The sequence below is a fragment of the Eleutherodactylus coqui genome, chromosome 10, assembly GCF_035609145.1.
Source record: "Eleutherodactylus coqui strain aEleCoq1 chromosome 10, aEleCoq1.hap1, whole genome shotgun sequence".
NCBI classification, from domain to species: Eukaryota; Metazoa; Chordata; class Amphibia; order Anura; family Eleutherodactylidae; genus Eleutherodactylus; species Eleutherodactylus coqui.
In genome coordinates, this window is record NC_089846.1 from 134,560,865 (window position 1) to 134,588,245 (window position 27,381).

At 41.9% G+C, this 27,381-nt stretch overlaps 1 protein-coding gene across 1 annotated transcript in view; it reads right to left on the reverse strand.

Moving 5' to 3' along the window:
- The window catches only part of HTR2C (5-hydroxytryptamine receptor 2C), a 486,357-nt gene that overhangs the window by 130,365 nt on the left and 328,611 nt on the right, over positions 1 to 27,381 (reverse strand). The window lies entirely within an intron of this gene.

Below are 27,381 nucleotides of genomic sequence, written 5' to 3' on the forward strand. Positions count from 1 at the left end.
CGACTAAACGGCTAACAACAACATAGAACTAAGGTTTGTGTATAAGATGAAAGGTAATGACTTAGGGCTCTTTTACACGTAATGATTATCGCTAAAACAACCGCACAACTGAACGAACTGACAGCATTTCGGCATAAAATTATACATACCGAATGGCTTATAGGCTGCTTTCACATGGGCTACAAAATTGTGTGATTTTGTAGCAATGTGGCAGTGCTACAAAATGCATGTATGTGAAGCCAATGGTTTTCAGTGGGTTCCTTCACAATAGAGATGTTTTGTCTGATGCTATGTTGGTAGAAAAAAAAATTGCGGTATGTTCTATACTGCCGCGATTTGCAATGTGTTATAGCGCATGTTTCCCTATGAAGCTTCCTTCTTTATTGCATTGCATAGCACGTACTTGCGATTTTCGTGCGAGGTGATACATTTTTAACATTTTTATCGCACGAGAAAATCATTGGTAATAGTGACGCCATGCGAGATATTTTCACAAGAAAAGCATCACTGATGCTACAAAATTGCATCGATTTTGTAGCACCGATATCGCGGTCACCCATGTGAAAGAGGCCGTAATCCTCTGCATTTCCCTCATTAGTTAAAGTAATCTCAGTAGCTGCTGTTTGCTCACTGGGCGTGTGTTTTTTTCCAGGAATTATCTGGCCAGCAGTCTCCATTGTCTTCTCTGGCCATGTGTAAACAATGTACTCATTGTGCTGAACGATTTACACTCAAATGGAACGCATTTTGAGTGGCTTGATGATGGTTTTTATGTTGGCTGAAAACCCATGGCTAACGACATGTGAACAAATAGTTTATGATTCCCCGCGTTTACACGTAACTTATATCACTTTTGTCCATTTGAATGAATTTTGAGCGATAATCGCTGCATGTAAAAGGGCCTTTAGGCCACTCTCACAAAGCCCTCTTTTTACCGCGATTAGTGGGATGTTTCAAACGCTGCACTAACCACGGTACAACACTCCCATTGATTTTAATGAGTCTTCATAGACCAGCGCTCGAATATGGCATTTCTAACGCTGTGATTTTTGAACGCTGTCTGTTCTACCTTCGTGCATTTAAACTCCTGCTAACGGACCTCATCACCCATCACAATGATGGGATACGTTGAAAACCACTGTTTTAAAGTGGCAGTACATTGAAATATACAGATTTAAATACGACAGATCTGTAATCTACATATCTCCATCCTGTGGCTCTCTAGCTGTTCCGTTGCTACAACTCCGATCTTGTTTTGACAGGTTGAAAGCTGCAGTTTCAGGCTGGAGACTGCTGGTCTAGTCCTTTCCTTCCTGCAAAAAGTCGCAATGTTCATAAGACATATCCTGCACTTTTAACAGGGTTTGCTTAGTAATATAAATTTGTGTATATATGTTCAATTCATGCCTTTAGGTACTTAGTAGTGGTGCATTAACTATTAGTCTCTTGACTCTTGATTACCGCTACAGTAGTCCACATCTAAACACCAAAAACTGAGATTTGTCTGGAAATTCGACTACTTGCTACCTAGTAGTCTGAGGACAGTTGGTGAAGGCTGCATTAGCTTGTTGACATAATCATGTCTGTTTCTAATTGTATCTTTCTAAAGGCCCACACAAAGTCGATTGTTCAAAAGATAGGTTTTGAGCAATTGTTTTGCATAAACTGCTAATGGACTAATGGACACTAATGTCCATTAGCAGCTTATCACCTCCATTTACATGTAAATGATCCTCCAGAGGCTGTATGCAGAGAATAGCTGGTGGTCTGTTCTCTGCATTCAGTTCCTTTGTTCTACTGTGAGTCTGCAAGCTGAATACAATGTAATCAGCAGCTTCCATGGAGAATACAGTACCATGGACCGCAAACACAGCATGTGGTCTGTGTTATCTTCTCTTTGGCTGAACAATGGATTTAATGCTAACCTAAAAATCATCGTTCAGCCAAAGAGTGAAAGATGGGAGCTTTTACACACAACGATTATTGCACAAACGATGGCTTTTGAGTGAATTTTGAGCGATAATGGTTGTGTGTATATGACCCTTAACCTATTAAATAAACATGCCTGTAAGGGGTACTTTACACGGGGAGATTATTGCCTGATTTTTTGCTGGAAACAACGAATTTGGGTGATAATCGTCCGGCGTACACGTGAACCCTGACAGGGTGCTGAGCGAGAAATCGCTTGCTTGTCAAAATTGCTGCTTTTTAGCAAAATTTAAAACTTAGTGGCTATCGGCCCATATAAACAGGAGTTGCTCAGCGTTTCACCGACTCCTGTTTACTGTGACGCTTGACAGTTGTCCCGTGTAAAGGGACCTTTAGGGTGAGATGTATCTGGGTGGTACTTTTTCTCCTTGTAGAGAGTGCCAAGTTGGTATAGGGAGTCTTATAGGTATGTAAATTAGTTCTCCTTCCATGTTTACAGGCAGGTTGGAAAAGATATCTGTTGATCATGTTGCTTGCAGATTGGGATCACTTTGCCCTTGTCGATCTCAGAAACCTAATACATGTTTTCAGCATGCACTGACTAATTGGTGCCGGGCTTGTGCTTATACAAAGCAGCTGATCTGAGCACATCGAGCCTCAGTGTGATCCTAATGAAGCAGTGGGAAGGCTAGCCATTGACTTTCTATACAATTTACAAAAATGCATATGTAAAAAACAAGAATCAGTGTGATGATAACTTCATGATCTGCTAACGTCTCTTTTCAGCTATGGGATGGCAGGTAAAAGAAAACAAAGCACAACATTGCAGTCAATTCATTTCAAAAGGTTCTTCACAAGAAGGATAAGGAATAGAGATGAGCGAGTATACTCGCTAAGGGCAATTGCTCGAGCGAGCATTGCCCTTAGCGAGTACCTGCCCGCTCGAGACGAAAGGTTTGGGTGCCGGCGCGGGGGAGCGGTGCGTAGCAGCAGTCAGCAGGAGGGAGCGGGGGGGGGGAGAGAGGGAGGGAGAGATCTCCCCTCCGTTCCTCCCCGGTCTCCCCCGCAGCTCCCCGCCCCCCGCCGGCACCCGAACCTTTTCTCTCGAGCGGGCAAGTACTCGCTAAGGGCAATGCTCGCTCGAGCAATTGCCTTTAGCGAGTATACTCACTCATCTCTAATAAGGAACAATCAGATTTATTTCAATTAAATCTATTAGAAATGTGTGCGATAAAGCAGCTAATAATATCTTCCTATATCCAAAAACACAAGGACTGGATTGTTTTATGGTTAATAAAGACTTTCACTCCGAGTCAAACCAATTACTGGAACCTTAGAGGAATAAACAGAACTATGTTCTCCACAACATAATTAAGAACAAAGCGCAAATTTAGCTTATACGTTCTGAGTCTTCTGTCTTGTTAGTGGTTTGTTTAGTGTGTCTTAGTAATTTCCCCTTAAGTAATAAAAGTGTGAAGCGCAGATCAGGTAAAACACAAACTTAGTTTCTGGTTTTTATTTGAAGCTCAGCAAAAGGGAACTATCCATCCTCAGGAAGCCATAAATGTATTATTGATGTAGTACAGGTATAAATTATGCCTCTAACCTCTTTTGGGGTCCATTACTATCCCTCAGCATGCCTTTTAGCAATATATACTGTCTTTCTCCAATGCCTGAGAGGAAACCCTATTCCTGGTTTCATATTAGTGTTGTGCTCAGCATTCTAATCCCATTAGTTATCTCTCTGCTTGTGTACCTCTCCCTCCCCTTCCATAGTCTATTAGACCCTGCCTGCAGCAGAGGCAGAGTCTAATAGGCTTATGTTCATGGTAGACCTAGATGCTTTGATCAGGCCTCTAGCTGCCATAGGAACCCATCAGCAACCTTCCATCTTATCATGAGATGCTGATGGATTACAGAGGGAGCCCCACTCCATGTCAACAGCTTACAAACCGTGATCACTACTGATTGTGGCATGAAAAAGGCTTAAACAGCTTGGATCAGAGTAACTTCACTCCTGGCTGTTTGAGCAGCCCCAGCTCTTCTTAGTATGAGGTCCTATGCCAACCTTAGACTAGACCATCGAGTTTTTGCAGCAGACCAGTCTAAGACCACTTGGAGACTCCTGTAAAAACACATATGGTTTGTTACTAAAGGGTTAGAAATGTCCTAAACTGTATATTGTCCCATACTAGTCTAGAAACAATTGTCATCTCTAACAACTTTGTTTTTGGATCTAATAAATATAACGATAGTAGTAAATATCACTAGTCTTACCTATTATTTTGGTCACTCACCAATAGTAGATAAGCTAATTATACGCTTCTATGGATGGCCCAAACTGTCAAATTGCCATACATAGTCCAGTGGTTTAGTACAGTAGCTCACTCCCATTCACGTCAATGGTCGATTGTTCCAATACCAAACCAAGCCACTGTGGTACAGATGGTGCTTTGATAATTTCGGGCATTTGTATCAGCATGTAATCAGCTCATAAGCAAGGGTTCCAAACAGAGGACCCCCACCTTCTATTAGGACATCAATAGCTTGTTCCTGGAAAATCCATTTAATAAGATTTTGGAATGTGATGCGAGGAGGGGGATATAGCTGCCATTGTTTATCTGTTCTTTGACACAGATGGGTGTCTGGATGGGCTAATTCAGGTTTTTAGGCTCTGTTTTGAGCTAGACCTTGACTTCCAGGATAGCCACCTATTGGCACTACAGAGACAGTTTTCTATGCTGTTTTCTTCTAGTGCAGTGTATATATTAGTGATCCAGCGATCATACATTCAAATCCCCCTGGCAGACAAAAAAGTGTAAAAAAAAGTTAAAGTTTAATAAAAAAACTAAAAGAACAACACTTTTAGAATTTTTTTTTAATTAGATATCTCCTCATTTGGAATGACTCATACTATAGGACATTTTGCGTATTATCCCATATGGTAAATGGTAAAAAAAAATGACAATGTCAAAATTGTATCTTTCATTCTCCTGCATCCCAAAAAATGCAATAAAAAGTGATTAAAAATGGAATGTACTCCAAAATGCTGGAACTCATCTCACAATACAAATACTATATAAATTTTGATATCGCCATAACTGTATTGACTCGCAGAACAAAGGCAGCATCCCCTTACTTGGAAGCATATCTATTTATTTACATGGGAAGTTGTGCAGCCAATCAGTAATCATTTTTATGCCCGAATGAAAGATCCAAACAGCCAACAAACTAATTGATTTTTGTTGTAAGCAATGAATTTATAGTCACATTCATTTGCTGAAAACTTTAAAACTATTGGTTCAGGAGGAAAATGAGGTCTTCACCAGGCTCATGTTCTGTTGGGCATTTACCTCTTATAAAGAAGTGTAGCTTTATTTTCTTCCACTAATAGCAAACAACCCTGACATTAGAGGTGTTGATGATGGTTGTGTAGTACCCCATAGTTGGGTACTCCAACACTTTCTGTAATTATTAAATCAGGTTTAATGTGATATATGAAAAGTGTGAAAAGTTATGATTAGAGATGAGAGAACCTACTCGTTTCGAGTAAATGATGTTATGTGTTTATATTTCTCATTGAGTTATGTGTTCTGATAATATTCTCCAGCCCCTGGAGTACAGGTCACCTAGCAACAGTCAGGGGAGTGTTTAACCAGGTATAGAGAGTCTGTGATTGGTAAAGACCCCTAGATGGGCTGTGTAAGTGACAGTAATAAATGAGAGTGAGCAGAGTTTGAGAGAGGCCAGGGAGGAACAAGGAGAAAACCAGTGCGGTGGGAAGGAGAACATCTAAAGTATGAGTAATCAAGGACAAGTGGTTCTGTAGAGTTAGCAGTGGAGAGAGCTAGACAGAAAGAAGGAAAGGAGTTTGGGCAGGAGAGAATTGTAGCAAGGAGCTAGTGCAAACCAGCAAACGAGAAACCAATCAACTCTTTGTAATCTGAGCCAGAGAAGTAAACCTGGAGTGTAAAGTAAGGGGGGACAAGAAGGGAAATCCAACCCTCACCTCTCAAGTCTAATCAAAGTGTTTTTCTAATGCCTAGTTGTCTTTATCTCCCTCAAGTAAATGTAATTCAAGATGTGTAAATGCTGCCAAGTCAAGAACACTTTCTCTCCCTGCCAATAAAGTGCTAATGTATTTTACCAGCTAAATCCTGCTTCCTGGAGTACCTTCCCACCATCCATACATCTACAACATCTGCACTGAGGTACCACACTTCACGCTCCAGAGGCAAGGACTACTACCCCCATTTTTGTTTAGTTCTTCAATTTTGTATTTTTGTTTGGAATGAGTACCTACCCGTATACGGACTGGTGTCACAACAAAACATCTTCCCCTGCCCGACCACGTGGGCAGCATACAATAAGAACTGTCAAATTTACCACTGTGTAGCACCACGTCCAGAGCACATTTACTACCTTGCCAGAAGGAGCAATAGAGCCACTGTGACTACCATCTTAGTTTCTCTTGCTGCTTAACCCCTCCTAGGTCTGGATCACTACAACTATAGCCACATTAGTATCGGTACTAGACCCTAGATGAGATCCCAGACTGTTTTTGCAGAGTGGTTTGCCATTACCTTCTCCAGTCATCTTTTACCACCCAGCAACTGGGTACTCATTTTACCGACCTCGGAAGGATGAAAGGCTGAGTCAACCTTGAGCCGGCTACCTGAACCATGCAGAATTGAACCTGCAACCTTCAGGTCATGAACAAGAGCTTGGGACTGCATTTCTACTGCCCTAACACTGCGCCAAACGAGGCACATTTCGCCATACAGTATCGAGTTGGAAACAAGCAGCAGTCACTTCGGTGCTATAATTAATAAAGTTTGTCAGGCAAAGAAGCTGCTGTGAATATAAGTGTTGTTAGAGTAGTATCCCTGATGGCTTCCTTAGTGAATGTTTCCTATGCAGTGTTGAAGCTGGCTTCCTCCCTCCGCGTCACTAGTCAATGGCTCAACTAATGAGATTTTGCTCTTTCATTGACCAGCATATTTAGATGAACCAATGGACATTCAGATGAACAGTCAAGCTTGATGATGAAAAGGGCCGTAATGGGGCTGTACCAAAATAAAACGTCCCTGACAATTTTATTGAGGTGAATGGAGCAGCAACATGGTATTCCATGTTCCTCTCTGCAGGGGCTGTGCAAACATGCATAATAAGGCCCAAATTTGCTAGCACCAATGCAAATAATTTCTAATTTCTCATATTTCATGAATAATAATATATTTAGTCTGCACACAACTTACTTGATTTGTTGTCTTAGTAATAGATTAATACATCTGGAACATTTTCTTCCTCTCGTAATGAATAAGAGAAAGTGGAATGTGTTCTAGGTTTTTGATGAGTAGTTGACACTCAGCTAAAGTGTGCAGACAAAAGATATGTTTTTATTGGGATAAAGTAGTTTTGAGCCCTGGAATGCCCTTGGTATTTAGAGGTTATGAAACGTAACTTCTTATTTGCACCTAAGGTAACAAATAAATCACAAACCTCTTGAAAGGGACATAAATTAAGTCCACAGCTTTCAACTAGTAGGGCGAGACAAGTCTCAGGGGCTTAAGTGTTTATAAACAAAATGATAAATCTTACTCATGTACTGGCTAGCAGAAAGACTAGATGGCACACACCTTCTTCTCCGAGAGATGCCAAGAAGACTCTGCCTACAATAAATTTTCTACTCGAGAGATCTGCCTCCAAAAAAAATGAATGTAATGTAGAATGCATCAATTTACAAGATGGCGGATGCGGGGTTGTAAATTGGCCATAACGTGCTAGGTAAATTGTAAACAATTATCTCCTTAAAGTCTGCTATTTAATGGCTGTTTCCCACGTACGCCAGTATTTTAAGGCCAAAATTACACACATTGATTAGATTTTTTAAACAATCACTCAGACGTCCCTTTTGTTGTCGGTTGTCACACTGGAAGTGGAGTAAAAGGTGTCTTAAGTAGAGAATGAATTTGCTGCACATTATGTACTCAGTTTTTTTGGTGCAAATTGTGAGGGTATTCTGGTGTTTTGTTTTTTGCTTTGTTATAATGTTTTGGGTCAGAATAAAATTCTGATACAAAGTATGTCTAGGACATGTTTTTCGGGTCACAGTCCCAGTAATGGATTGAGCTTGGAGATGAGGGGTATAATGAAATGTGAAGATTTCCTCAAAAAAAAAACCTGAGCAAACTTTTTGGAATTACTTGGATTTTTGTATTAATTACCAGTAAAATCAGTTCTGATTGCTATCTAAGTTAACAAAGTAAATTAATAACACACAAATAGAGATGAGCGAGCATGCTCGTCTGAGCTTGATACTCGTTCGAGTAGTAGCATACTCCATGGTGTTCGTTACTCGAACGAGTACTACGCCGTGTTCGAGAACATTTTTTGGCCTCTCCCTGCTTTACTACTTCCTGCTGTGACGTGCCAGTGTGCGAACGTCTACAGCAGTGTCTGGCCGGGAAAGAGAGAGAGAGAACAAAAAACCACTCGGCACCCGGCGGGTCCATTGCAAAAATGCTTGAGTCTCCTATTGACTTCAATGGGGTTCGTTACTCGAACAGAGCTCTCGAATATTACACAAAGCTCGCCTCGAATAACGAGCACCCGAGCATTTTGGCACTCGCTCATCTCTACACACAAACAATTGGTGAATCTCTGTGTAATAACCCCCAAGAGCTAATTTTTAAAAGGTGTTTCAATTTAAGATGAGAGTGGAAGAGTGAGTTTCTCTGGTGCTTTGCCCATTAAATAAAAACACACCAAACCTGATTACTGACAAATCTGTTCTCAAGAAAAATTGGTTAATGTGAATCATGCCTTGATGCAAACAACTTTCTAAGGCTCTCAGAAAATATGTTTGAGAGATGCGTAAACCTGGAAAAGGCTACAAAAGCATTGCTGAAGACAGGGTGTACATCAATCCATGGTTAGACAAATTATGTGCAAGGAGAAAGTTCATGACTGTTTCTACCCGTCCTAGAAGTGGAAATCCTATTAAGATTACACTAGAGCACAACAGGAAAAGGTCAGAAAGAACCCAAGTATAATAGAAATCGACATACAGAAGGCTGTAAGTTGCAAAAAAAACTCTATTCATGGTTCCACGACTAGAAAAATACTGAACAACAATAGAGTGCATGGAAAGAGCACCACAAAGGAAGTGTAGTGGATATACGTAGAATCTATATTTTTGGGACAATGGACATACATTTCATGTGTAGTGGACAGTTTTGCGTATGTTATGCATTCTGTATATTCTGTATACCTATGACAGTATTTGTCCATCTTGTTTACTTAAACACAAAATAATACAAGTATATATTTTTCATATACCCAATATATCCACTTCCTCATATATAATGAAACTCTCTATTCTCTAAACTCTAACCGACTTTTATGATAACTAACATTTAGTAATAACACTCTGATTCCTGATTCCTAGCAAATCTTGAAGAAGCAAGTCAGACACACAAAATCGCAGTCTGTAACATTACCGCTTTTAGATAATGCACTAGTAAAAATGAATAGTTTACGGAAAATTATGCAAATAATAGTAACACAAGCAGTTTTACGGGAAACTTATGCAAATAATATAGGAAATTTATGCAAATAATAGTTCAAGTTATAACCTCCAATCATATCGGACCATCCACATGTGGTGTCCAAGACAACCCACTTGTCTCGTCCTGCCCTCTCCAGACTCCTACCACGTGACGGGCAATAACAGATGACCGGATGAAGGAAGACGCTTATCCAATAATCAAATAATACGTTGCATCTATGTAATCTTTGGCCTGCCCTAAAGGGCAGATATGTTAAACTTTATAAAAGAGGCTACTTGCCCACAAATAAAGCAGAATTGAGGAAGTTTATACATGCTGAACCTGTGTCAGTGTGAAATCTTCTTGTGCGCACAAACAATTCATAACTAATTTGGAAGGGTGCAAACATTCCTATTGATTACGCCGTGGACCCCCAAAGGAAATCCACGACAGAAGCCATATCTCTCGAAACAAAAGCAGTGCAGCATGTCTCAATTCTAAACTATTACTTGAAGTGCTAGCACGGTGCTCACCTCCACGTACAATGTTCATCTGTGAATCCAATAAAGTCTCACATAGCTATGGATGCCTGGAGAGCAGGTTGTTGATTAGCAGTGCTCCAAACTCTATTCGTAAAGAAATTCCAGGACTAAATAGTAAAGCTTCACTACTGTAAATTCTTTTGGCCCCTATATATTCCCCTTTTGGAATTGCCTGTATTTTATGAGTAGGACCCAAGCTTTATTTCAATATATTTCCACGCCAAACAGGAGGGACTGAAAAGGTGCTGCTGGAGAGACAGATGAGGGGAACTCCCCGGGGGTTCATTTCATGGCTAGGGACTCCCTTCATCTCAGCGTGGCTGGAGGGGTTCCCCTGCAGGGGAGATGAAGGGATTCCCAAGCCACTCGGCTGGAGGGGTTCCTCAGTCCTGCAGCTAAAGGAGTTCTCCTGCAGGGATTCCCCGCATGGCTGGGGAATCCCTTCATCTCCCCTGCAGGGGAACCACTGTAGGTGCGCTACTGGGGAATCCCTTTATCTCCCTTTGCCAGGGGGCTTGCATAGTCTCCCATAGGAGTATATGGAGGCTTCTGCGCTTTGTGCAGCAAAGACAGGTCAGTACCTATATTTTTGCGCAGCAAGGAATTTCAGTTGCTGAATTTAAGTCACTGATGTTCTATCTTTTTAGGTGCAATTTTTGTGTGCGGCTTAAATTCCTTCATCTGAATGTTTCCATAGAAAACCATTTGTTCTAATAGTCACGCTTTTTTGCGGCGCGTAAGTTAGTAGTGCAAATTCCCTCGTGTGAATGAGCCCTCAAAGAGCAACCAAACAAGAATAAGCCATCCCAAAATAGGTGAAAAACTATACAATTTGTGGAAAAAAATCACTGAAGTGGAACGAAAACTTCCCCAACTTAGAAGGGTTCCACAGACATTCCCAACAGAAGCCTCTACTGATAACTCCCCGCCCAGCAAGAGAAGATTCCTGTTTCTTTTTGGTACTCCCTTATACACTATATGGACAGAAGTATTTGGACGCTGCATGTTTTTCAGAAAAATTGCTTTACTCTTCTATTTAGTAAGGTGTCGGCGCTCCTCTGGCTTGTATTACAGCGGTAACACGTCAAGGCAGACTTTCTACAAGTTCTCTGTAAGTTGGAGCAGGAATAGCTCGCCATTCCTCATGCCAGGCTGTGAGAAGAGATTGTTGTGAGGATGGGCGTGGGTGGCGGGGTCGTACCCGTCGCTCCAGCGCTCGATCGGATGAATGAATAGTTATTACAAAATGAGCAGCTTTTTATTTTACCCATGCCCTTCCCAGCATGCCGTTCAGCAAACTCAGTATTTGCATATTTGCTGATTTTCTGCAGTGTCCAATTACTTTTGTCCATATCGTGTATATTAAGCTAGTATCAAAACTACAAAGGCAATGTGCAATAGTCTATACCCTTGCAACATTTAAATATTAGGGACTGTATAAAACATCTCAAATAGCCAAAAGTTCTAGAAATTTGTCTTTGCCAACTTTGTAGTAAATACTTAGTCAGGTATTCTATTTTTCTAGGACGTTTCTAACAACATATCCTGCTGGGATTTTCAATACATCTTGTACTCTTCTCCAAGAAACAATCAATCAAGTAATTAACCAATGCAATCTTCTATGTGGTTCATGTTTAATATTGAGGGCATTGTGTTTGCTTTATCCAATTTTACAATAAGGGCTAATGCACCCTGGCACAGAGCCAACATGACAGTTCCGCTGGAACATGCTACAATTAGCTTTCTGTCAGATTATTTTATTATCGTTCCTTATGATTCGAAGCCTTATGTGATACACTGAAAGGACATTTCATTAGAGACATCCATCTGGTAGAGTATTGGAGCCTGTTGGACCTTCAGAACTGCAGTAATTCGTTGTGGCCTGGTCTCAACAGTTGATAGGAAGAGATCATTAATTTATGATGCTTGACATTAAAATGTCTGACCTTGCCATCAGCACGGTGCAACAGAAATGTTTTCCCACTGCTCAGTGATCCAAGTTTTACAATTTTTTTTGCCCACTAGAGTCTAACTCTTTTTTTTCTTAGACAGCATTGGCACGTGAACTGGTAATCTGCTATAATAGCCCGTCTATAATAGCATGGGTTGTTATTAATGGTTTATACTCTGATTTGGTCACCGTTAGTAGTGGCGTACCACAGGGGTCAGTACTGAGCCCTATTCTTTTTAGTATATTTATTAACCCTCTCCAATCCACTGTCTGACGTCTAAAGACATTATGATTTAAGGCTGTACAGCTCCGATGTTGGAAGACGTTCGTCGGGGTTCTCTTACTATATATTGCCAGCCTCTCTGCTGTCGGAGCCTATCCAATGTGTCACCTCATGCAGTAATGGCTTTAGCCAGCAGATAGCGCCATTGTATAACAGAAGAAAAAGAGTAAGCCCCCTAGGAAAACCAGGATACAAATTGTATTGGAAAGGGTTAATGGTCTGGTAGAAGCATTGCACAGTTTTGGGCACCGGTACTCAAGAAGGACATATCAGAGCTTGAGCATTGGGCAAATACAGGCAACTAAAGTAATAAATGGAATGGGCGGACTACAGTTTAGTTTAGTTTAGAAAAGAGATGACTGAGGGGTGACCTAATAACTATGTATAAATATATCAGGGGACAATACAGAGATCTCTCACATCATCTATTTACACCAAGGACTATGACTGTCACAAGGGGGCGCCCTCTGCCTCTAGAGGAAAGAAGGTTTCTACTAGAGATGAGTGAGCATGTTCGGTAAAGGCAGTTACTCGAGCGAGCATCGCTTTTCTCAAGTAACTGCATACTTGTCCGAGCAAATGCAAGGGAGGGCGGCGGGGGGTGGGGGGGTGGGGTGGGGGAGAGTGAGAGAGATCTCTCTCTGTCTCCCCCCCACTTCCCCCCACCGCCCACCCCCCGCATTTGCTCGGATGAGTATCGAGAAAAGCGATGCTTGCTCGAGTAACTGCCTTTACCGTGTGTGTTCGCTCATCTCTAGTTTCTACACAACATAGAGGGGGTTCTTTACTGTAAGAGCACTAAGACTATGGGACTCTCTGCCTGAGGATGTAATGATGAGAACTCGATAAAAGAGTACAAGAGGGGCCTGGACGCCTTTCTTGAGCACTACAATATTAGATATTATAGTTACTAATTATTTCAGAAGGGTCGGCGATCCGGGGATTATTCTAATTGCCAGATTGGAGTTGGGAAGGAATTTTTCCCTTAAATGGGAAAAATTGTCTTCTACCTCATTGTTTTTTTTGCCTTCTTCTGAATCAACATTGAGGGTTAATAGGCTGAACTGGATGGTCATATGTCTTTTTTTGGCCTAAAAAACTTTTTTACAATGTTGTGTTACTATGCTAAGGAACCAAGAGTTGTGCATTCTGACATGCTAGTTGGAGCACCAGCGCTGTATTTGGCTTGACTGTAGTTTGCTTGTTGGTCAGAACAATTCTTGACTTCTTCCTCTAATCACATTCATCAATAAGTCGGTTATATCTTCAGGATCCTTTTTTGCTGGATGCTTTTCTTCTGTCACACCATTTTTAGAAGTGCTCCTACCACCACTGGGACCACTTTGGCCTTCACTTTCCACATCTTCTCTAGTTCTTTATTTCCGCCCCTGGTACATCTCTAGCTTCTCATACTCCTACTTCCTGATGTTGCTGCCACTTGGTACCACTACATCTATCACCACTGCTGTCTTCTATTCCTTTTCAATTAACACAATACGTCTAGTTGGTTGGCCAGTACCTGTTTGTCTGTCCGTATCCGGACGTCACAAAGGATCTTAGCTTTGTTATTCTTCACAACCTTCTGTGGAGTCTTCCATGTGGATTTAGCCCATAGCCTGTGCAGATGTTCAATTACACAATTCCCACTAGTTGGTTGTACAGTTCAGTGTATGCTGTTCCTGCTGTCATACTACCACTATGTGTTGGACTTTCTCTGAGGCCTCTCTGCAAATTCTGCACCTTGGGTCCTGTCTGGTGTGGTAGACCCCTTATTCCTATGGACCTGGTGCTTAGTGCCTGTTCTTGTGCTACTATGCTCTGTGGCTCAGTACTGTTTTTGAGTCCAGACGTTTCTAGCCATTGCCTGGATTTCCCTATATCAGCCACTTCAACTATCTGTTGATGATACATCCCATGTATGGGCTTATCTTGCCATGGTCTTCTATTTGTTCTTCCTTCCATGTCTGCTGCCACCTCAGGCATTCTCTCATCAGTTTATCTTTGGGTGCCATCTTATTGATGTACTCTTGGGTGCTCCGAATTTAATTTAGGATAGTGACTTTGACCTCCATCAGACCCCATTCACCCTCTTTCTGGTTCGATGTGCAGTCTCTGAGTGTTGGACTTGATATGGAAACTTCTGTACACTGTGAGGAGTCTGGGTCTTCACATCGGCAGCCTCCATGTCTTCTTTTAGCCAACTCACTATACCAGCAGTGTATCCGATGACTGGCAGGAAGTACATGTTGATGGCATGGATCTTAACTTGAAATAATTTATGCTGTTTGAGATTGTTAGAAAAATATGGCTTTAGTAATAAATAATAGTCCCTGAAGAGGCTTAGAATTATTATGTCTGCACTAAAAAATAGACATAAGTATTTATGGGAGCAGCTTTTCCGAAATGATCTACCCTCATGTCTTCCAAGATTGCAAAGTAAAATGTGAATTTTATAAACTACTTAAATACATAATAACTTTGCCCAACTCCCTTGTATTATTGAATGTATTATCATCCGTTTTACAATAGAGGAAAAGTAATGAAAACTGATATTTACTTATTCGAGTATTATGTTCTATCTATGAGTTGTTCTTGAAGCTTTATGCATCGGGAGAATAATCCTCTTACTTGATAATCAAAGAAAACCTCTGGTAAGAGTAAGCCCTCCCTATAGAGACTCTACTTACCGTATTATGTATAGCAGAGTACTGATTGCGATTAATTATAGGCCGTGGAAGGACATATCTAGAGTTAGCATAGCATTGAGATTCTGAGGGATGAATAATAATGGTGCATTGACTATTGCTGGGGTTTAGAAAAGCAAGGACAACCAGACTCAGCAGGATCTTGGTGCCACTACTACGAAGGATCTTAAGCCCTGCACAGTGCCATATCCTCAGGGGTTTGTCTATTTGCCCATATACAGCACTTGTTACCATCCACACTATATTTACAGGAGAGGCTCTGTTCACCTAGCACATTTAAATGATACATTTGGTGTATAGGTCAGCAGAATCTGTTACATACCAAACAGAAAACCCAATGTACAGATACTCAAAGTTTACATTGGCACTTAAAGGGGTTGTCCAGTTGGAAACTAATGGTGGCCTACTTTCAAGATAGGTAATCAATAATAGATCGTAGGAGGTCTGTCACCTAGATTCCGCACCCATCAGTTATTTGCAGGGCTAGCATGCCCAAGCACTGAGTTGATCTCTGTAGGAAGCAAACTGCTCTGTTCTCACTGTAGTGGCCAGGCTTGGTATTGCACGCCATGTTTCCAATCAAATGAGTAGGAACTCGGCCTGCAATACCAAACCAAGCCACTGTAGTAAATAAAGAGTGGTATGCTTTCTACAGAAATACGTTCAGTGCACAACTGCACCGGCCTAGAGAGCAGTTGATCAGCAAGCATGCCTAGTAGAGATGAGCGAGCATACTCGGTAAGGCGATATACTCGAGAGATCATCGCCTTTTTTGAGTACCCGCTGGCTCGTCCCTGAAGATTCAGGAGGCCGCGGGGGTGAGCGAGGAGTTGCGGAGGGGATTGGGAGAGAGAGAGAGAGAGAGGGATCTCTCTCACTCTCCTCCCCGCTCCACCTCGCTGCCCCGCGCCGCCCCTGACCCCTGCAGCCTCCCTGAATCTTCAGGGATGAGCCAGCAGGTACTCGAAAAAGGCGATGCTCTCTCGAGTATATTGCCTTACCAAGTATGCTCGCTCATCTCTAATGCCTAGCAATGAACCTCTGCTGATCTACTGTTGATGGTCTATGATAAAGATAGGCTATCAATAGTTCACAACTGGACAACTCTTCAAAAATGCCATATTAAAGTTTGCAGCGTCATGATATGTAAATATTTATGTAAAGTTTGCTGATCTGCACTATGCAACTGTGCTGTATACAGTACTGCAGTGTACTATTACATATGCTACATAAAAACACAAAATGTGACTGTTCTCAGTAAGAGAAACAATGTAATCTTGTAGATATGATACATTTGAATTGCTAATGAAGAGAGATGATGTTACAGCAAGCTTTCAAGCCTACTTAGGGGGCCTTCTCAGGTTTAATGTTTTAAAACAGTACCCAATGCTATTCTTTTTACCTAATGGAGGATATCAGAATGTACATAATGCACACAGGTGAAACCCTAAGTAGGTCTGAAAGCTCGCTATAACACCATCTCTTTTTGTTAGCCATTAAAAGTTATCATATCTACAGGATTACTTGGTTTCTCTTGCTGAGAACAATCACATTTTGCTCTACACACACTAACATATGCCTATTTAGAGAATGCCGAAATGACACTCTTTTGAACCCTGTTTAGTCCGGAGGGCTCTATGGGCTTGTATGGAGCATGTTATCTGTAGAGGGTGCCATAAATGTCTGCTGGAAAGAGGTCCCATAATAGAGAACAGTACTTTTCTAGACCCTGGTGGTCCAAACTGGTTGGTGAAGGCTTCAGATAGTAGCATAAGATGAGAAAAACTGGTAATGCATTTGGACAATTGAACAAGACTAATGTATGGCATTTATGGGATATCCTGGGACACTAAAGCTTTTTAGAAAAGTTAAAGGGGTTCTGTCACTAAAAAAGAAAAATGCGCTACTTATCTATTTCTCCTCCATCAGTCTACTTACCAGATCTTCATCTCCCCCATGTTCTCCTGTCTCCTGCAGTGCAGGGGGTCACTTCACCTCCACTTCCCTGATTCTTCTCCTTCCTGTGAGGTTACGTACATTAGGTTGGCAGTCTGCCAATGTACGTTATGTCACAGCTCACAGGCCAGCAGGAGGACTGCCTATCTTCTTCAGAGATTGCTCATGCGATCTGTCTCTGAAATAGATTACAATTCCTTCCTAGGCAGTGAAGCTACAGCTCAGGGATGTGACCTTCACTGACCCAGCAGGAAGGAGTTTGTGATAAGCAGCCTTCATAACAAGCTGAGCCCAACCTGCAGTGAGCTGATCTGGGGCAGTGGAGAAGCTCAACCAGGAGAAGATGTGATAAGGAGACAGACAGGGAAGGAATAGGTAAGTTTAGATACTTTTTCTTTTAATGACAATACCCCTTTAACTATTAAAAAATGTATAGCTTTAGTGCTCCTTTTAAGGTGATTTTAATTAAGAGCAACTTACACAGAAATAGAGCACTTTTTTGCTGCATTTTTTTTTGGTGTGTTTTCTTTTCTTTTCAAAATCTGAGGTATGCAGATATTACCTGTAAGTCAATAGGCAAATATGTAATGCAGTGCAAATAGTGCAGGTTTTGTGAGCCATTTTGCCTTAGTTTAGCTGGTTTCTGATCCATAGAGTTTCAGAGTGAAAGTTTAACGGGATAGTTCAAGAGGGCTTTCCGCAACCCATAGCACTTTTCCACACGACTGCAATGATTGGTATGGGTTGCTACCTTCCATACACTTTGAGCTGACTATGGGAAGGGACTAGGCTGTATGAGGCGACTCGACTCAATGCCAAATTGCAAAGAAAGGACAGAAAAGACATGAACAAATTGCTGAACACCTGATGTATGAGCCTTGAATTAGTCTATAAGAAGGGTCACACCAGGGAATTATTTGCCACTGTGAAAGAGGTGAAGAAGCCTTTCTCCACCCACCAAGCAGCCATCAAGGACCATGACGGGAATGAAATCGGTGACCAGCAGGACATCAAGAAGAGATGGAAACAATATACAGAAGAACTGTATGCTGGCGCCAGCAGTGACCACCCAGAGGAACATGGGAGACCAAGAGGATCTGGAATCAGACCTGTTAGAAAGTGAAGTGGAGTGGGCAATGAGACATCTGCCAAACAGCCAAGCACCTGGCATTGATGGAATCCCTGCAGCGCTGCTCAAAGCAGTCCCAGGAGCTGCACTTGCAACACTATGCCGGACAATCTGGAGGACCTGCACAAGGCCAAAGGACTGGGAAAAACAGTTTTCATTCCACTTCCAAAGAAGGGTGATGTCAAGGACTGTGGAAACTATAGAAAAATCATTCTGATTCCGCATGCCAGCAAGGTGCTTCTGAAAATTATCCAGAAGCGGTTGGACAATATGCTTAACCAGGAACTTCCTGGTGTTCAATTTGGATTTCACAAGGGCAGAGGGACCCGTAACCATATCGCAAACCTGAGGTGAATCATGGGAAAGTCAAGAGATTATCAGAAGAAGCTCTACCTCTGTTTCATTGATTACGCCAAGGCTTTTGACTACGTTGAGCATGATAAACTTTGGGAAGCATTGAGAGAGGGAGTAGTACTGGAGCACCTGATCACGTTGACCAGGTCCCTCTACAGCAAGCAACAAACCATAGTGAGAAACCAGATATGGATACCAGGGGATGCAGAATGGTTCAAGATCAAAAAGGGCACAAGACAAGGGCGCATTCTTTCTAGTTTTCTTTTCAATCTCTACGTGGAAGTGATCATGAGGCGGCTAAACTTAAATGATCAGGGTATTGAGTTGAAAATGGGTGGAAGAACCATCATTATTCTAAGATATGCAGACAATACAACTCTGGTAGCAAAGACAGCAAAGAATCTGAGGACGCTGATCCTGAAGCTAAAAGATGAAAGTGAGAGGATGGAACTTCACCTGAACATCAAGAAGACAAAGATCATGACCCCGGCCAACAAGGAAGTCCACATATAGGTCTACAAGGAGAAAATCAAAGTGGTTAATAGTTTTGTCCTAGACAATCCAGATCTGTGGCGTGTGCACTTTGCTGGAAAATCCAACATGAGCATCTCACTAGTAAAACCCCTATATTACTGACGTGCAAACCTGATTGGCTGTCTATAGCACCTCTCTACAGTACTGTGCTACATGATTGTCACCCGTGCTAGGATGATCATCCACTTTGGACATCAGGTGAAGGCGGCTTATTTTTCTGGTGTACTATGTACTATATTGGACCCTGAAGAAGCTTCTGTCCTCATAACAGAAAGTGTATTCCAGCTTCCAGCAGCTCTTTCTGACTGTTATATGTAAGGAATTATTTTATCTGCATTAGTTATCAGTTTAATTTTCTTTAATCTTCATTTTCTTTCATTACTTCTGGGTGACATTTAAACCATGCGCACTGTCACTCTGTCGGCAATCCTATATATTATTATGGTACCATTAATGCCTATAATAAGATTACATTAGGAGATATATAATATATGCTGAATTATAGGTTTAAAGGGCATCTGTCAGAATACTTTACCATATCCAGATATTCATTACATGTAATGCGCCCAGAACAGATGAATATAACCTACTTTTTAAAAAAATTCTCAGTGCTCTCAATTGCTCGAAATCCACCTTTATGTGATTCCATCGCGGTATGTAAATGAGTCCCTCACCGTAATTACACCACCCAACTTATATATGGCCTTTATCTACAATCCCAAAGCTGCTGTCTGATGTAGGAGACTCCATGTGTAATTGACATCCTGCGCATTTGCTGTATTCCCAGCTTTGATAAATGTGCAATATTAAGATGGGGTTTTCTTTAGGTTGACTCTTAACATGTTGTGACGAATATCAGGGTGGTTTATTTACACTTTAAACTACTTTACAATGAGTTTTGTTTTGTTAAGGTAAGAGAACAATAGCTTTAAAAATAAAAACAAAAAAATATATATATGGGGAGAAAAATGGCTGTCAATGCACATACACCAAAACTAGAAGTGTGAAGCAGTTGCAATTATATCCATTCGTCTCAAATTGATATGGGGAGATGAATTGTTGTCACTTAGCATGCGCCAAAGCCATAAATAAAGCACATTTTTAGTACATGTCAATCAGCAGCATTGGAAACACGTTTGGGAGCGATGGGTGGAGAGAGGCCGAATGAGTTGGGTAGTGCAACCAACCATCCAAAAGTTCAGGACTAGAGATGAGCGAGCATACTCGCTAAGGACAATTACTGGAACGAGTATTGTCCTTAGCGAGTACCTGCCCGCTCGGGAGAAAAGGTTTGGGTGCCGGCGGGGGAGAGCGGTGAGTTGCGGGAGTGAGCAGGGGGGAGCAGGAGGAAGAGAGGGACAAAAAGATCTCCCTTCCATTCCTCCCCGCTCTCCCCCGCTGCTTCCCGCCCGCCGCCGGCACCCGAATCTTTTCTTCCGAGGAGGCAGGTACTCGCTAAGGACGATGCTCACTCGAGTAATTTTCCTTAGCGAGTATGCTCGCTCATCTCTATTCAGGACTCAATTACATGCCTGGTGGAAAAAAGTGGATTTTGGATGATTGGAGGCACTAAGGACAAAAAAGATAATGTTACATTCATGTGTTTTGGGCGCATTTCATGTATTGAATATCTGGATATGCTAAATTATACTGAGAGACTCCCTTTATAGTGAACCTAGACTGTAAGTTCATTTACAATCATATAGATAGAACACTTATTAAAACGTTTGCCTATAAATAATCCCAATATGAAAGGAGACATAAAGTTGACTAACGTGAAGGATGTGTCCCCAGCAAACAAGCAGCTACAGTTCCCAGTTTGTGTCAGCAACTTTTTTGTGTGCCTGTAGGTAGATCTATGGGATTTGTCCCCGTTGTGATAGATGGTCGGTTTTCCCATTACAAGGCAATATGGTATCGGACAGCTCCGGGAAGATATGGAGTTAATTTATGGCAGTGTTTACTGAGATGTTTGTCAGGTCTCCTCGGAGAGCAGTTAGCATATGAAGCCAGTAATCTACCCTCCAGACTGCTTTGATTACATTTTCAATATGTTTCTGAAGTTTCTTTTTTTCCCCTCCTGGGCGATGCAAACACAAATGAAGAAGCTTCTCAAAGTCTCCATCGATTCCACAACTTTTCTCTAATAATCCAGAGCTATATTTTTTCTAATTCTTTTGTACTATTGTGTTTTATGAAAAGATAATACAAACAAAGTGTAACCGTGAGGGTCTATTCAGAAGAGCGATTTTCATGCGCAAGTTCTGTCCAATTGCAATTCTGGAATTTCCTTTATTTCAACAATTCTTGTTTAAGAATCACCTATTATTTCCTATGGAATCCTGAAGGAATCGCATTACACTGGCATGTACATCTGATTTTCATGCATGTTCCCTTATGTATGTGGAATACAATAAAGCAGCATCCTGGATCTTGGAGGATGTTTTAGGTTGCACCTATCTGTTGCTCCCGAACCTTTTTTTGCACGATTGGATGATTTTCATGCAAGTGTGACGCCATTTTACTATTTTTATTATTGAAAAAAAGTGCAATTTTCACGGAAAAAGCTAGCTCTCTCAATAAAATATACAAGCCTATATTGTAAAAATATACACTTTTTCATCAATCATTAGTGTTGCTCATCTTAATTGGCTGGACAGAAAAATCAATTTGGGTTAGTGCCAATGGATTTTTAGTGACTATCACAGAAAAATGACATTTCTCATAATGCCTACTGAAAAAGTCACCGTGCAGCCAATCAGCAGCCAGGACACCTTGTGTGGTTTACATCTTGCATAAGGCAGCAGTTTCATTGGACACCTGCATCACATCATCAAGCCATGTATAACATAGGCACAGTGTAACCAATGGCCATTGTACAATTTAGCATAGGATAAAGAAGATGCATCACATTGACATGTCCATATAATGTGGTCTGTTGTTAGGGACAGATATTCTACAAAGGATAAGTGGCTGCTGGTGTGAAAGCATGTATAAAGCAGATAAATTAAAAGGAGTTCTATTGAACGGAGCAAAGAAAGTTGCCGCATCACATTTATATGCCTATTAGTTTTTGGTGGTGCTCTAGAGATATATAGTACAGGGAATTTTTGAGCAGGTGCAGTAACTCTTGACTTCACTCGATAGATGTACACTAGAGATGAGCGAGCATACTCGTCCGAGCTTGATGCTCGTTCGAGTATTAGGGTGCTCGAGTTGCTCGTTACTCGAGACGAACACCACGCGGTACTCGTCTCGATTAAACGAGCACTGACCATTGAAAGCAATGGGCTGCCGGCGAGCGCGGGATGAATTTTCGGGAAGGGCTTAAAAATATAAGCCCTTACCTGAAAATCATCCTTAAGGGTGCGTTCAGACGAGCGTGTTTTGGTGCGTGCATACGCACGCACAAAAACACGCTTGTATTTACAACACTGCATTCCCTATGGTGTGTGCACATGTCCGTACTTTGCAGGTGCGTGCCTGCAAAGATAGGACATGCGTGCACCATAGGGAATGCACGCATTGTTTTCAATGGAGCCGCGGCTGCTGCCGGCGACTCCATTGAAAACAATGGCCTGCTGGCTCCCTGCATTCCTTTTCAGGGAAGGACTTTACATATAAGCTTTTCCCTGAAAAAGAAAGATTTTAGTGTAAAAAAGAATAAAAATGCAGGCATTCTCTTCAATGGAGCCGCTGCTGCTGCCGGCGACTCCATTGAAGACAATGGTCCGCTGGCACACCTGAATTCTTTTTCAGGGAAGGGCTTTACATATAAGCCATTCCCTGGAAATGAATTAAAAGTGATTTAAAAAACCAAAAAAATAGATACTCCCCTCCCTTCAGCTGCCGAGGCACAGCGGCGTCTTCTCCTGCTGTCCCCTGCACTGTGGTGCTGAACTGCTGATCTATCACCAGCTGGGGATTTAAAATCCCCGCTCACTGAATGAGCTGCCTCTGATTGGTCTCAGCCTCCCCAATCAGAGGCAGCTCTCACTCACACCCATTCATGAATGGGTGAGTGCTGCCTCTGATTGGTCCCTGCGCTGAGTCAATCAGAGGCAGCACTCACTCACCCATTCATGAATTCATGAATGGGTGTGAGTGAGAGCTGCCTCTGATTGGTGAGGCTGTGACCAATCAGAGGCAGCTCATTCAGCAGGCAGGGATTTATAATCCCCGGCTGCTGAATACTACTCAGAGCAGTTCAGAAGAACTGCCGGCCAGACGCGGCTGAACTCCGGCTGCAGCGGAAAGGTCAGTATACTTTTTTTTTTATTTTTACACATTTTAGGATGATTTTCAGGTAAGGGCTTATATTTTTAAGCCCTTCCCGAAAATTCATCCCGCGCTCGCCGGCAGCCCATTGCTTTCAATGGAGCCGTCTGTATTGCCGGCTCCATTGAATTCAATGGGCTAACATCGTTCTTCTCTGCCACAGCTGTTACAGCTGCGGCAGAGGAGAACGATCTTTATGCTGACAGTGCAAGGGGGGGGGGGGGGGTCTCACTCTTGCCAGTATTGTGGCTTAATAGTGAGACCTCGGAGCCCGAAATGCAGCCCTGCATGTTGCTCCTCGCCTGCCCTATCCATTTCTGTGTTTTTTACATGACTTTGGTGATTTGCTAAGATTTTCACAAGTGAAAACCTTAGCGGAGCACCAGTCATATACAAAAATGCTCGGGTCGCCCATTGACTTCAATGGGGTTCGTTACTCGAAACGAACTCTCGAGCATCACTGAAAGTTCGACTCGAGTAACGAGCACTCGAGCATTTTGGTGCTCGCTCATCTCTAATGCCTATACAAAACATAGTCTGTACATCGGGAGAGGGTATATTTTTGCTGATATCAATGTATATAGTGACAAAGCAAACAGACAAAATATACTTTGGCGTGTGGAATATTGCAGCTCTCTGTTTGTGGCCCCAGACATCATTCAAAATTGCCAATTCGGCCATTACAAATTATTTGCAAATCTTATATACGTAGCAGTGAGGTTTGGGGAATTCAACTACACTGCAGGGATCACTCACAAAGGTATGAGAGCTATACTCTGTGGCCTTCTGTTCTCACATATCGTGTCTCCAGAGATTACAGCTGATTTAGTTGGTACTTTTTTGTTAATATAAAACAAGAAGAAAAACAGTGAATGAAACAGCAAATGCACACAGTGCGTGTCGGCGGTCTCAGACGTCATTCAAAGATGCCAGTCGTGACACTACGTATTTTCTGCAGGCCTTCAGGTTTTCTGAAAACTACAAAGTTAGCTGATACGTTACATAAAACTACACTGAAAAGTTAACGTTCTGCAGGAGGCAAGGCAAGCTCACTGTCATTCCTAAGCAGAGGCGTAACTTGAAGCTTCTGGACCCCAATGCAAAACCTGTAACAGAGCCCCCAACTATAATGCTTTATTCATAGCACTGGTCTCCCTATATGGAGAAGAGAGGCCTTATGGGCCCCCCAAGGCTTCTGGGCCCGGGTGCAACTGCATCCTCTATAGTTACGCCCCTGTTCCTAAGGAGTGGTTCTGCAGCATGCAGAACGGGTTGTTGAGTGGATGACACAGCACGCCTCAACTACCACAATCATCTCTTTCTCCCATTTGCAGGCACACAGCAGTCAATCTGCACCAGTCAGTCATGAGCACCCCTCTACTTCACCCCATGCCAAATTCCTTGCACACTCTGAAACAAGCCACATGGATCAGTCTGTGGGGTGTTTGATCATTCAATGTCATGGATGTTAACCTCACAGACCAAACAACCAGATGGAGAAGACCAAGATATTGAATGCTTTGATACCCAACCATTTTTCTCCTCTGAAGAGGAAGATGAGGCTGAGTCAGTGTGTGCAGTCAGCCCTCCACAGGCAATGTGTACTCGGTGGGATGCAGGAATGGAGGTGCCAATCCTGATGCTCATTGTAACATAGAGTCCACTCAGATGGTGAAGGACAACGAAGAGGGGTGGAAAATGATGAGGTGCTTTACTGACCATGGACAGACAGGAAGTTCGAATGGGGGGAGGAGGAGGTAGGCATTGTGGGGCAGCACCCTGCTAAAGCAACAATTAGGGTGTTGCAGAAAAACAATAAGGCAGTGCCAACAAGTTTCCGTGATTAGTAAAGCAGCAGTCAGTATTCTGCTGCACCAATCAGAGCCACACAGTCCGCAGAGGAATACGCAGGCAGGGCACCTGTAGCCTGGAGGCTGGCTGCTGGAACATCTGTATTCTCCATTTATTTCTGATCTTATGTCCCTCTGCACAGTTTGAGTACAACCCACCTGACTTGTTCTCATGGTGGAGTGAGTGGGGATGCAGTGCATAACTAGTGTAATTGCTTGGCAGTGGAATTAAACCAAAGTAACTGATGTGCTTATGGGCTTCTTCAGACATACCTGAGGATATGTGCACACATGGTGGACATTTTCTGCAAGGGTGGTTTCAGATGGCCGTATGCGTGACTACACTCACCGCTATGAAGTGTAGTGGCACATTAACAGTTTTTTTTTGCAAAAACATAGGACATGGCGTAGCATAAAACAAGAACACTAGGTTTTTGTATCAAGAGGGCTCCTCCACTCTTTACATTCTGGTGTTACCAGGTTGTCCATATTTCTCCTTTCACGTATGGGGAAGGCAGAGAATCAGTGGAATAGGAAAAGAGTAACAACAACAGCTTATAACGTGTGCAGATGGCTAAAAATGCAGAATGTTGGTATTCCGTAGAAGAATATTTAACCAAAATGTAGACTGTAACCACAAATGATGAGGATGCATCCGCTCATATTAAAAGTATACCTAGAGTTTGACTCCACAGTTACTGAAATACGAACGTCTTAAGACTTTTCAAAATCCTAAATTTCCTAATAAAATTTTGCTTAAATTGATTGGTTCCTCAAAATGATAAGCGAAGTATATGCCAATCTAGAAGCCCCCATGAGTCATCTCACCTGCCATTGTCAGAGGTTTCAGACACATTTAATGATAACAATCTAATTTCCAAAGAGAATATTGAAAATGCTTTACAGCACCTCCAGCCGGCAGAATATTATCAAGCAGTGGAAAAGGTTTGCATTGAAATGAGAAAAAGTATAATTTTCTTACTTTTTGAAGTTTCAAAAAAAAAAAAAAACAGTCAAACTTTAATAGCTCAGGCTTCCTATTCACATCATTTTTTGATCCCTTTTTATTTTACCTTAAAAAGTGCACATTCAAAAAGCCTGACATTTTTTAACGGGCACATTCATTTTTTTTACAGGTGTTTTCATTATATTCACACATTTTAGCATGCATTTTTTTTCTAGTGTTTTTCGTGTCCTATAGAGAAGTCTATACAAAAATGGCATAAAAAAGCCAAACTTACTGCTCGCTGTGAGGGTTAAAAAAATGCAACTGACCCCCAAAAATACACGACTAGTTAAAAAATGTGATAAATAAACCAAACCACAGTGTTTGTAGTGAGTCTCATAATTCTCTCTTTATCTAGAGTTATTGGCGGTAAGTTCTAGGATGCACAGAATGCAAGAACAGGTTGAAAAAAAAAAACTTAGACAAAGAGAAAAAGTCCTCTGAGCACCTATTCTCCATCCTCCTACCATATAGCTTAAGAAAATCCAACCTTTCTTTTTTTCCCACTTTCCACATCAGAAATTCCTCATACCTCGAATTTCCCATAATCACGCTTTTTCTACGGTCAACTGCTTCTGGAAAACTCATGGCAACAAACCGGGCAGGATCAGCGGAACTCAGAGACCAGTTCTATCTGCTTCAATCATTCAAGGGGACTAGCAGGACACACTTCACAGACTCCTGTTCAGCTCACCACTAACTTCCAGCAATGTTTTATCCACCTTATAACCCCTCTTGTGCACCACTTACGCAGCCTTTTATCAAATCACTAACTCCTGGTGGGCAGCGCTCTTTCATCCATTCATTACTGTTTTGCATTACAACTCCGATTTACCCAATGAGAGATATTTCTTCCTTTTTCATGCCCACCAGAGAGGAGGAAACCTTTCACTCTTTCATCACCACAGTATATAAAAAACTAGTTATGAACAAACTTTTGAAAAGTTTGGCTAAGCCGGATTGCCAAACTTTAGCAACATTTCGGTTAGCAAAACTTGGTGAATAACACTAAGAGCCATAAAAAGCCATGGCTTTTAAGGCTCTTGGACAGTGTTATACACTAGTATTCAGAAACCGTGCTGAGCGAACCGAACAGTAAAACCCCGCTTCCGGTAGAAAGTTGCTAAAAGCTCGGTTTGAGTTTGTGCCGAACCCAACTTTTAGCAAAGTTCAAACCAAAACATGGTACTACTGCCTTGATCTGTTCAACACTGAACAAAATATTTCAGTAATACCCAAACCTATTTTACACACCCCTGAGATGAAGGCTGTCCTTTCCCTCCTTTACACCGATACAAAATTTAGCCAAATTGA